The sequence below is a fragment of the Panthera uncia genome, chromosome E1 (genome assembly GCF_023721935.1).
Source record: "Panthera uncia isolate 11264 chromosome E1, Puncia_PCG_1.0, whole genome shotgun sequence".
Classification (NCBI taxonomy): domain Eukaryota; kingdom Metazoa; phylum Chordata; class Mammalia; order Carnivora; family Felidae; genus Panthera; species Panthera uncia.
In genome coordinates this window covers 32,928,512-32,941,065 of record NC_064814.1, presented here as the reverse complement: position 1 = coordinate 32,941,065, position 12,554 = coordinate 32,928,512, and the positions used below count along the sequence as shown (strand labels likewise).

At 38.5% G+C, this 12,554-nt stretch overlaps 1 long non-coding RNA gene across 1 annotated transcript in view; it reads left to right on the top strand.

Moving 5' to 3' along the window:
• The window catches only part of LOC125926764 (uncharacterized), a 73,540-nt gene that overhangs the window by 48,098 nt on the left and 12,888 nt on the right, over nt 1–12,554 (top strand). Inside the window, exon 3 of the long non-coding RNA XR_007459162.1 lies at nt 8,965–9,142. This is a non-coding gene — a long non-coding RNA (uncharacterized LOC125926764). The remainder of the gene's footprint in view (nt 1–8,964; nt 9,143–12,554) is intronic.

Below are 12,554 nucleotides of genomic sequence, written 5' to 3'. Positions count from 1 at the left end.
ACCCAGTGCCTGGTTCATAGTAATCTTTAGTGTTATTTTTCTTTCTTTCTTTTTTTTCTTAAATTTAGATGTAATTGACATATAAAATTATATTAGTTTTAGGTGTACAACATAATAATCTGATATTTATGGGGAGACTGGGTGGCTCAGTCAGTTAAACATCCAACTTCGGCTCAGGTTCTGATCTCATGTTTGTGAGTTCGAGCCCCGTGTTGGACTCTGCACTGACAGCTCAGAGGCTGCTTCAAATTCTGTCTCCTCCTCTTTCTCTTTTTTTTAATTTTTTTTAACATTTTTTAAATTTATTTTTGAGACAGGGAGAGACAGAGCATGAACAGGGGAGGGTCAGAGAGAGGGAGACACAGAATCTGAAACAGGCTCCAGACTCTGAGCTGTCAGCACAGAGCCTGACACGGGGCTCGAACTCACGGACCGCAAGATCATGACCTGGGCCGAAGCCGGCAGCTTAACCGACTGAGCCACCCAGGCGCCCCTCTCCTCCTTTCTCTGCACTTCCCCTGTTCACTCTCTCTCTCAAAATAAATACATAAACATTTAAAAATAATAATAATCTGATATTTGTATAGATTGTGAAAGAATTAATCTTTAGTGTTACCATTCTTAATAAAGGGACTTACTAACAAGAAGAGACCTCAGCAGATAGGCGTAATGAAAAACAAGGAAAAGAACGTCTGGAATAATGGGGGTCTTTGCAGCAGTGGGGATGGGACTGAAGAACATTGTTTATTTTTGTGAATGTGAGTCCATTGTTTCTACTCCCCTGCCTCTGAGTCTTCAGGAGACATGAGTTATTCAGGTGTGACAGGAAGTGAAGCTGGAATTCACACTGGATTTTGAGTGCTCAGCTGAGAAGCTTGGATTTCATTCAAGAGGTCATGAAGAACAATTGAAGAAAACTGTATTAAGATTAATTCAGAGTTCTATACAAATAAGTCAGAAAAGGGGAAGCTCCAAGAAAGACAGACCAATTAAAAGATTATTACCAGAGACTGTGGGAGAGGACATAAAGAGCTGAAATAGGATAATAGCATTAAGAATGGAAATGAAGGGACAGATGTGAAAGAAACACTTGGCGACAGAACTATCCCAGGATATATAAAGCATCTGCTTGCCCTCAGTCTTCAATGTGTTCCAGTCCAAATCCTAGAGTTTTAAAAACTATGTAAACCAGAACCTTGCTATATGTAATCCAATAATCTATTGGGTTTCTTTTCATTGTTTGCATATACTCTTTTAAACAAGTAAAATTTTTTCCAGACCAAACTTCTAATTATTTTATTGAACATCACATTAAATGATGTTGCTCTAGCACAGATATCTCAACTCATTTCCTTTTCCCAAATCATTTTACACTTGTAGACTTTAAACTATTTTACCATCTGCTAATCCACTATAAATCAAATAAATTATTAATAAAGTTTATAGTAAGTGGCAAATTTGATATTTGACAAAACATCATTATTTCTGTACTGTTGTTAATAAATGTCTATTTCTAACACCAGTAGTTTCTGTCCTTTCATATTGCCTTAAAATATTTATTCTCCATTGTTCAAAAAAAAAGAAATATAGGGGCAGCTGGGTGGCTTGACTGGTTGAGTGTCCGACTTTGGCTCAGGTCATGATCTCACAGGTGTGAGTTCGAGCCCCGCGTCGGGCTCTGTGCTGACAGTTCAGAGCCCGGAGCCTGCTTCGGATTCTGTATGTGTGTCTCCCTCTCTGCCCCTAACCCACTCACATTCTGTCTCTGTCTGTCTCAAAAATAAATAAACATTTTTAAAAAATTAAAAAAAAAAAAGAAACATAGGCCCCAAATGAAGTTACTTCCTCCCATGGCAGCAAAACAAGACTTTAACTGCAGTTTCAACCTCTCCCAAGAACATGACCTTTAGTCAATTTAGAATTTCTTGTTCAATGCTAGTGAAGTAATCTGCATGATAGATCCCTGCCATTCCCTCCAAGAAAGGTGATCTTGCCTGAAACAATCCAATTTATAAAAACCTTCTCTTTTATACAGGTTCTAGGAACTCCTTTCTACTTGCTAGATGGGATGCTGCCTGATTCATGAATCATTTAATAAAGTCAGTTGGATCTTTAAATTTACCCAATTAAACCTGGCTTTTATTTTTAATTTTTTTTTTAATTTTTAAGGTTTGTTCATTTTTCAGAGACAGAGAGAGACAGAGCATGAGGTGGGAGGGGCAGAGAGAGAGGAAGACACAGAATCCAAAGCAGGCTCCAGGCTCCGAGCTGTGAGAGAGAGCCCGACGTGGGGCTGGAACTCACAAACTGAGAGATCATGACCTGAGCCAGAGTCGGACGCTTAACCAACTGAGTCACTCAGATGCCCCTTAATTTTGCTTTTTAACAGATTTGGGTAGCAGCAGGACCAAAGATTTCCAACAGATTTGGGGATAATGAGAAACATAAATGTGCTGTGAACTCTTTTTGAGTTCTTTGCCTTTCTCAACATTTCTAAGCGCCATGGGTAAATTCCTTTTGATTCAGAGCTCTGCTCTCTTTGCATCAAGCTCCTGATTTAATTGGCTTTTCAGTCTGCAATTCCCAATTTGTGTAACTTCCTGGCCCTTGATTCTGTCCCAAGATCCACATGAGAACTGCTACTAGCAATTTGCAGTTCCCCATTTATGTGGAGCTCCTGGTCTGCAGTCCCCATTTGTTGATATTTATTACTGTTTGTCTGCTGGCTTAATCCTGTACCCAGTCCAAGGTTCCACAATAGGAATTGCTGGAGATGTGCATGGGACCTTCCACTGGCCACTACACAGTAACATCTAAACTGCACCCCTTCGAATCCTTCCCTGGGTTCCATGTTGGGAGCATCCTTCCAGCTGGTGGCAGCTGCAGTTCTCCATTTGTTTGGAATCAGTCTGCAGTCTCCATCTTTGAGGTCTGCTGTTTCAGTCCTTTCCCCAGTCTCTAGCTCATTGGTTACTGCTGGTATATTAAGGTGCACATATTTGTTTCATTTTGTATAGCTAACAGCTATTGCTAATGGGAATTTCAGAAGCAGCAGACTCTTGATTTCAGCAAAGTTCATGATCCCAGGGTCATGGGATCGAGCCCTGTGTCAGGCTCCACTCTGAGCATGGAGCCTGTTTGGGATATTCTCTCTCTCTCTGTCTCTCTCTCCCTCTGCCCCTCTCCCCTGCTCATGCTCTCTCTCTCTCTAAAATTAAAAACAAAAATCTTCAAAAAAACCCCACAATGGCCATAATGAGGAACATTCCAATTAGACAAGATCATTTAAGCAGTACACTTTAAAACAAAGATTCCTAAATCAAACCAAAAGAATGGGATACCTATTTTTTTATTTTTATTTTTTAATGTTTATTTATTCTTGAGAGAGAGAGCGAGAGCAGAGGAAGGGCAGAGAGAGAGGGAAACAAAGAATCTGAAGCAGGTTGCAGGCTCCGAGTTGTCAGCACCGAGCTGGACACAGGGCTCGAACGCACAAACTGCGAGATCATGACCTGAGCCAAATTCGGATCCTTAACTGACTGAGCCACCCAGGTGCCCTTGGGATACCTATTTTAATTGGCATATTCCACAATAGCTTCATTGAAAGGTTCATTGCAAAGGTATAAATATTAAAGATATAAAACTTACCTAAAACGAGACTATAAGACTGATGTAACTCCTATTGCTCCCTTCTATGCTCCTTTGAGTACTCTGAATTGTTTTTCTACCTTGAAAATGACTATATGACTTTAAACAAAAGTCCACTAAGTTAATGGCCTTATAGACATCCTCATATCTACCTTCAAAGGTCCCCTGTATGTCCCCTTCTAGAGCTGACAGAACTCTGCAAGTTTTTCTTGCAAACTTCTCTGTTATTCCCTTAAATAAACAAGAGAAACTGAAATTAAAATTAATGAAAAAAATCTTCCCAAATTCTGGTAAGTACCAGAGCCTGCATGCAGAGGGAATCCTAGGAAAACTGGCAGAAGCAAGCAAACACTAAGAATTCTCATCAGAGTCAGCTCTCATGAATCTCTGTAGCATCCAGTTGAGAAAGGAAAATAGGGGTGCTTGGGTGGCTCAGTGAGTTAAGGGTCCGACTCTTAAAAAAATTTTTTTTTCAACGTTTATTTTATTTTTTGGGACAGAGAGAGACAGAGCATGAACGGGGGAGGGGCAGAGAGAGAGGGAGACACAGAATCGGAAACAGGCTCCAGGCTCCGAGCCATCAGCCCAGAGCCCGACGCGGGGCTCGAACTCACGGACCGTGAGATCGTGACCTGGCTGAAGTCGGACGCTCAACCGACTGCGCCACCCAGGCGCCCCAAAGGGTCCGACTCTTGATTTTGGCTCATGTCATGATCTCACGGTTCATGAAAAGGAGCCTATGTCAGGCTCTGTGGTGACAGCAGAGAGCCTATTTGGGATTCTCTCTCTCCCTCTCTCTCTGCCGCTTCCCCACTTGCACGCATGCACATGCTCACTCTCTCTCTCTCTCTCTCTCTCAAAATAAATAAGTAAACTTAAAAAATTTATAAAAGAAAGGAAAATAAATTTCATGCTGTCTCTTCCTTTCCAAATCCAGATGCAGTGGTTACTGATCCTTTTGCTCTCAGGGATAGCTACTGACTGCTTGCTTGCCTTATTTTATGTCCCAAGAACTTGGCTTGGCTTTATTCCTGCCTGGCACATGCAGGTTGTTGATTCTTTCTTTTGGCTATCTTTGGGAGTAACTCCAGATCTTGTGAAGATAATATCTCTTGCACCTTCTCTGAGGACACCTCTTGAATCCACAGGATTCTTTAATATTGCCAGAAATATTTACTGTTTGTTCTGGCTGGAAACTTATGAAATATTTGAAAGGATTTTATAACTCTATGATCCTGAATTTGGCCAAATTGGAAGCTGATACTCAGAGCTTCACAGGATTTTTTCAGGCCTTCTCTCCTAAGACAAATATACCCAGAGGGAAAGGAAAGCCTTCCAACTTAAAAAAAAAATTAAAAAGGGGCGCCTGGGTGGCTCAGTTAAGCATCCAACTTCAGCTCAGGTCATGATCTCACAGTTCATGAGTTTGAGCCCTGCATTGGGTTCGATGCTGACAGTGCAGAGGCTGCTTGGGATTCTCTCACTCTCCCTCTCTCTCTGCTTCTCCTCCATTCATGTGAGGGTGCTTTCTCTTTCCCAAAATAAGTAAATAAATAACTTAAAAGAAAAAAGAAAGAAAACGATTTCCTCAAATATTTTTGGTAACTCAAAACCTTAAAATTTTTCTAAGTTAGATTAAATGATGGATAGTCACTGGATTTCTAGATCATTTCCAAAAAAGATAAAATACTGAAATATTAATTATTGAACATAGATTTATCCACTTTAGGCTACCTTTCACAAAGAAACTAAAAGATATTTGGGTCTGTTAGTAAGCATGTTTTGTGCCATACAGAAAAATCTACTGTGAGAAAGCATATGTTTTTAGAAATTATAAAATATATTTATAAATTTGCCAAGCCATAGAATGCTAATGTTAAAGAAAGTTCACAATTATTTACTTCTTTATTTTCATTAAAAATTTAGGTTTTTAAAGGTTAAAAATTCTAATACATGTAATTAAAGCTTCTAAAAATGATAAAGGAAATATCTTTGTATGTGAGAAAAGTAGGATAAGAGAAGTTAGGAGCAGGGATGCGTTTTTTGTTTTGTTTGGGATTTTTTTTTTTTTGAGGGAAAAGAAAGTAATTTTGTCCTAAAGCAAAATTGGTTATTTCAGAATGGTAAAGAAGAGATTAAAAAACACAAATGAATAGCAAGTTGAGAAGAGAGAAAGAGAGAGAGAGAGAGAGAGAGAGAGAGAATCTGACCTTAGTGGTCAATTTGGCTAACATCAAATGAATATGGGTTATAAAATTAAGGTAAAAAATCAGTAATGTACTTATGCCAAATAGGAACTTCATTTTCTTTCATCTGCTAAAAACAAAAAGTTAAAAAAAATTTTTTTAATGTTTATTAATTTTTGAGAGAGAGAGAGAGAGAGAGAGAGAGAGAGAATGAGCAGGGAAGGGGCAGAGAGAGAGAGAGACACAGAATCTGAAGTGGGGTCCAGGCTCCGAGCTAACAGCGTAGAGCCTGAAGCAAGGCTCAAACTCACAAACCGCGAGGTCATGACCTGAGCGGAAGTGGGATGCTTAAATCAACTGAGCCACCTAGGTGCCCGCACAAAGTTTTCTTATACTCAGTCTGCTTTTGATATAAGATTGTAAAATGTTTTCCTTACAAATTACTTTTAAGTAATTTGCCTAGGGAAAAAAAAAGGTTTTGTCTCTTGTCAAAGAACTTTCCTATGTCGTCTTTATCAAGTCTTATGATTACTTTAAAAAGTTGAGTCTTCTCTATTGAAAGAGTTAAGTTTGTTTTTGTTTTTTAACAACTATTAAAATTTCTTTTTTTTTTTTCAAGTAGGCTCCATGCCCAGTATGGAGCCCAATGCAGAGCTTGAACTCATGACCATGAGATCAAGACCTGAGCTGAGATCAAGAGTTGGATGCTTAACCAACTGAACCACCCAGATGCCCCAACTATTAAAATTTCTTTATTTGCCTGAAAAGTTTTTAACTGTCACTGTGGTTAAATAGATAACTAAGTATTATTTTACAGTGACCTATGATCCTATTTTACTAGGTGTTTCTAACGCCTTTCAGTATCTATGACAAAACTTTCTAAAATCAAATTCTAAATGAAGTATTTTTGACCTCAAACTAACTTTGCAATTTTTCAGAGGGTCCCTGGAACATCTGAAAAGATTTGTTCCGCCTCCTTATTAAAAAAAAAAAAAATGTTAAACTAATTAAGTTTATTTGATATGTTAAATTACATAGGAAACACTGTTAAATAAGAAATAATATTAAGCCTTATTTATGTTGTATTTTCATGGGTATATAAGTGTTCTAGAAATTGTGTAAAATTCTTAGAAATCTGATATGTCCTGGTATAATGTTATCAGTCATAATTCTAGCTATCATCTTAAAATGTTACACATTAGAGAAATAACCAAATTCTTTTGGTTTAATGCAAATAAGTTATTTTTACTGTGATTGTCTTTGGTTAAAAAAATAGACACAATTATAGAGAAAGATATTATGTTTTCACCTTTGTCTATATTAGATTCCAATCCTGTTAATTTTCTGAGGTTTTGTTACATACCTGAAAACTAAACTGGATCCTAAGTGCTTCTATTTTCCCTAAATATCTGGAAAACTCTCCAAGCTAATATTTCCATTTTTCTCCCACCCTTCTGATTTTGAATGATTAAGAACAAAGCACTCCCTGGTCTCCTTGGAAGGGATTATACCAAGTCCTCTTTACTAAACTTCAGGCTTGAACCTTTAGTATAGTATATCTCACTGCTAAAGAATGCTTCACCTGATACCTGTCCTGTACAAATGCTGGAGACCATCTGACTTCAGTTCAGGTCATGATCTCATGGCTTCTGAGTTCAGGCCCTGAGTCAGCCTCTGTGGTGACAACTCAGAGCCTGGAGCCTGCTTCAAATACTGTCTGCATCTCTGTCTGCCCCTGCCCCCACCTCTCAAAAATAAATAAACATTTTTAAAAAATTTCAAATGCTGGAGACCTCCAAATCAAATTGACTTGGAAGAGAAGTAGTTGGCATTGAAGCAGACTGCTTCCTACCAAGATGCCAGATCAAGATTTCATACTTTAACTAAACATAGAACTCTTTCAAGGCACCTGGGTGGTTCAGTCAGTTAAGCATCTGACTCTTGATTTTGGCTCAGGTCATGATCTCATGGTTCATGAGATTGGGCCCTGAGTCAGGCTCTATGCTGAGCGTGGAGCCTTCTTGGCATTTCCTCTCTCCCTCTCTCTCAAAATAAATAAATAAACTTTAAAAAAATCATAAAACCTTTTCTTCTCTTCCTTTCCTTTACTCTGGCATTGGCCTGGAAAGAGAATACCACCATCTGTATCTCCAGGCTATTTCTAGAAAGGGTACAGTCTAGAGTTTAGAACAATGTTTTACTTCAGGCTAGGTGAAAGCCTAAATGACCCCTGGCTTGAACAGATAAATACAACAATCTCTGCCATTAACAGTGTCACCTTAGTGGAAGTGTATTGTGCCCTGACAGGAGTTATTTTTGTCTGTGGTGGCTATCATTCTCCTTGGGTCTATGAATGCCTAGATGGCTGGCACATAATTGGACAATGCCTCTTAGGTTATCTAATTGTGTCCCTAACTGTTTATAGACAGACACCCCACTGGTCAACTCCCCTGAATTTACATCAAGTTATAAAAGACCTGTCAAGAAGTATTCATGATTCAAAATTAGCTTCCTTTAGTAGATCCCTACTTTTCTGGTCAGGAGTAAATGTAAATTCTTGAAAATATTACAGCATCCACTGCTACGACCATAGCTGCCCAACAAAGAGAGCCCATAGACTCTCCGGCCAAAGCTGTTCTTCATAATAAGGTAGCCTTTTATTATCCTTTAGCTGAGTGAGGACGTTTCTGTGATGAGGGAGTGTAGGGCAAGCTGAGGGCAAAGTATAGGCTAACAGCACTATATCCCCTAGGTGGGATATATGTGACATTCCTCAGGCACTCCTGGCTATCCAAGGACTAAGGAATGGACAGAAAACAAATGGTTAAACTGATAAGTCTCCACCAGTTTACAAGAAAAAGGCAAGCCCATCCACGGCCTAAAGTCCAGAAACTCCCTACTGTCTTAAAATTAATGCTTTGCTAGAGGGAAAAACAACCTTAGCATGGTGGTGGCTAGGCCTCCAGTAAGCCTTTAGCCATATGAAAGTCTCTTTGGAAACTTCCCTTTTGATTTTACCTCCCCCAAGTCCATGGTATATAACCACCCATTCTACACAACCCCATTGTAGCTCTTCCTGCCCAGAGGTCCTGTCCCCATGCTTTAATAAAATTACCTTTTTGTACCAAAGATGTCTTCAAGAATTCTTTCTTGGCTGTCAGCTCTGAAACCCGTGAATCCCCCATCACCCCGAAACCTCATCATCTGTGCTATGGTCAACACCATCTGCTGCACCTGGATTAACACTTTTGGAGAAGTTGGAAGTTCAATTATATAAGATCACTGAGCAAGCAACTTGGCTTAAAAAGGTAACTCCTTCAACATATCTTTCTTTGACTTATTTGATTTTGATTGGTTTGGGTCAGAAGTACACTCCAGACATCAGGAATTATCCTGCTTGCAGTAAGTATACTACTCTTTCTGGTGCACTGTCTTCTCTCAAAAGCATAGATGCATTTTCACAGACACTAACCACCAAGCAAATGATCTCACTAAAACTTGCATGCCAGGATAGGAATGAAGAAAATGACAACTAAAAACTGTGAACCTAAAGTCATAATTCGTAAATACTACAGGGATTCAGCAAAAAAAGAAAAAAAAAATCATGACCTATGAATATCACACAGAGGATTGGTAAAAGCCACAACTACAGAGCAGTAGCTGAGCAAGGTGCAAATGCCTTCAATTTTGATCCTATCTTTCAATTAGGTTGAGTCTGATCAAAAGAAGGGAATTTAGGCCACAATAGGCCCAAAATGGAGTCATTTACCCTCATGACAGCAAAACAAGATTGAACTGAAGTTGCAACCTTTCCCAGGAATGTGACCTTTAGCCAATCTGGAAATTCCTGATCAATACTAGTGAGGTAATCTGCTTGACAGACCCTTGCCCTCCCCCCAAAGAAAGGTATCTTTACTTAAAACAATCCATTCTTTGTTAGAAAACTTCCTTTTCCACCCCCCGTCTGTCTATAAAAACCATTACATTTTTGTACAGCAACTTGGAGCTTCTATTTGCTAGATGACATGTTGCTTCATAAATCATTGAATAAAGCAAGTTAGATCTTCAAATTTACTCAGTTGAATTTTAACACCATATTAAGGGAAGAAAAATAAAAGAAAAATCAAGAGGACAAAATATACCAAATAAATTTATTAACAAACTATAACCGGAACACCAGGATTTAAGAAAAATATATTGACATTAATGACCTCATTATTGCCATTACTTGGCACTATCTTCCTGAAATTCAAAATTTTGATACCAAATTCAGAACTAAAAGTGACATTAAATATGTGCAAACTTAAAGCTATAATTTGTTCAGTTATCCAGGAATGAAACTTTAATACTATCATGATATTGTGATTTGTAATAAGAAATGCATATTTTATTTTTATCCCCATCTCTGATACAGGGCTCCTAAAACCCTTGGAATTTCCTAAGTGATGAAAGTGACAAAGGTGTTTTGATATTCTAATATATCCCTTTCAACCACAGCTGAATTTATGTTAATGAGGTGACTCTTGGAAAGCACCTAAGAATAGGGATGGGTTGTTAGGGGAACCAACCACGTGACTGAGGGTTGGAAAGTTCATTTCCACCTCCCTGGCCTCTAGGGAGAAGAGAGGAGCTGAGGATTGAGTTCAATCACCAATGGCCAATGATTTAATCAGTCATGCTGATATAATGAGGCCTCCTTAAAAAAAAAACCAAAAACATGCGTTCAGAAAGCTTCTGGGTTGGTGAACACGTAAAGAGTCAGGGATAGTGGTGTACTCAGACAGCAATGGAAGCTCCGTGTCTATTTTCCCATACCTTTCCCTATGCATCTCTTCCATTTGACTGTTCCTGAGTTATATTCTTTTACAATAAACTGGTAATCTAGTAAGTAAGATATTTCTGAGTTCTGTGAGCTGCTTTAGCGAATTAATCAAATCCAAGGAGGAGGTTGTTGGAACCTCTGATCTGTAGCTGATCAGAGTGGATTTGAACTGAACATTCTTAGATATTTCAGTTACCAAACAAACTTCTCAGCCACTTTGATGGGACTAGGGTGATAATACACACAGTAGACAGATAACAGGTGACACGCACACTCCCACAAGCATCAGCAGGTTTGCAGCACAAGGCAACTTACTTCCCAGCAAGACTTTTCTCTGAAGCAGGTGTTCTCTGGAGCCATAAAATAGCATCATGATTTTTTTTTAGTTAAAAAGGGACTTTTACTAATTTGTTAAATCAAGTATTTTTTAAGTGCCTATTATGAAGAGGTAAGCTGAATGGCATAGTGGTTTCGGACCAGGCATCACCACTCTATTATAGAGTACTGTCAGTAAGAACAGAATTTGGGGCATGACAGAACTGGTTTTGAATCCTGGTTCTGCCACACCCTAGCCAAATTCCCTTGAGAAAATTACTTAAACTACTCAAAAAATCAGGGTCCTCAAGGCACAAAATGAGAATACATCGTAGATTTAGGAATTCTTTGAAGATTAAATGAGATAAATCATGCAAAAAGTTCTGTACCATTTCTGGTGCCACCTACAAAGTATTATGCTACTAATGCCGGCATACAAGTCCTTTTTCTAGGCTAGATGTGGTTATTAATGATGCTTTGCAAAGAAAGAATATATGTATTTCATACATGATAGTAGAAAAAAATGGCTGGTCATGGAAAAAATTAAGTTTGAGGGGCGCCTGGGTGGCTCAATCGGTTAAGCGGCTGACTTTGGCTCAGGTCATGATCTCATGGCTCGTGAGTTTGAGCCCCACATCAGGTTCTGTACTGACAGTTCGGAGCCTGGAGCCTGCTTCAGATTCAGTGTCTCCCTCTCTCTCAGCCCCTCCCCCACTCACACTCTGTCTCTGTCTCTAAAAATAAATAAACATTAAAAATATTTTAAAAAGAAAAAAATTAAGTTTGATTTCTACCTCACTCCTTACCCCAAAATAAATTCCAGACAGATAAAAGATATAATATTTTTTAAAGTACTAGGAAAAAAGCTTTAAATCTTATTGAAATAGGGAAAGCATTTCTAAGTATGATCCAAAACCCAGAAAATACCAAAAATAAAATTCATAAATTCTACTGTATAAAAAATGTTTAATACTGTAAAGATTGTGCCTATATATAAAAATATTGTGCACTTAAACTTTTATTAAGAGGGTAGATCTCATGTTAAATGTCCTTCCAACAATTTTTTAAAAATCTGCATAATTAAAAACCATCATAAGCAAAGGAAAAATGAAAAACTAGGAATAATTTGCAGCACATTACAGAGACAGAATTTCTTTAAAGAGCCCTAACAAATCAATAAAAAGATATGATGGGGTTTTGGGGTGATGACGGGGGTTCGGAGCCAACAGCCAAGAAAGAATTCTTGAAGATGTCTATGGTCCAAAAAGGTGAATTTATTAAAGCATGGGGACAGGACCCGTGGGCAGAAAGATGTGTAACTGATTTTATACCTTCAGGTTGGGAAAGAGTTAGGGATAGATTAAGTCTCTAAGGTATTTTGGAAGCGAGGTTTTCTGGACCTTGAGGGGCTAGGTGTTGTTAGGAAAACGCCAGTTATTACCATTTAGTAAAACCTCAGTCATGAGACCCTTCAGATGTGTATCAAGGGGCTACAAGCTTGGAGCATGATTGCCAGCATATATCTTGAGGTAGTTGAAATAAAGGAAGTTTCCAAAGGAATTTTTATATGTTAAAGTTGACTT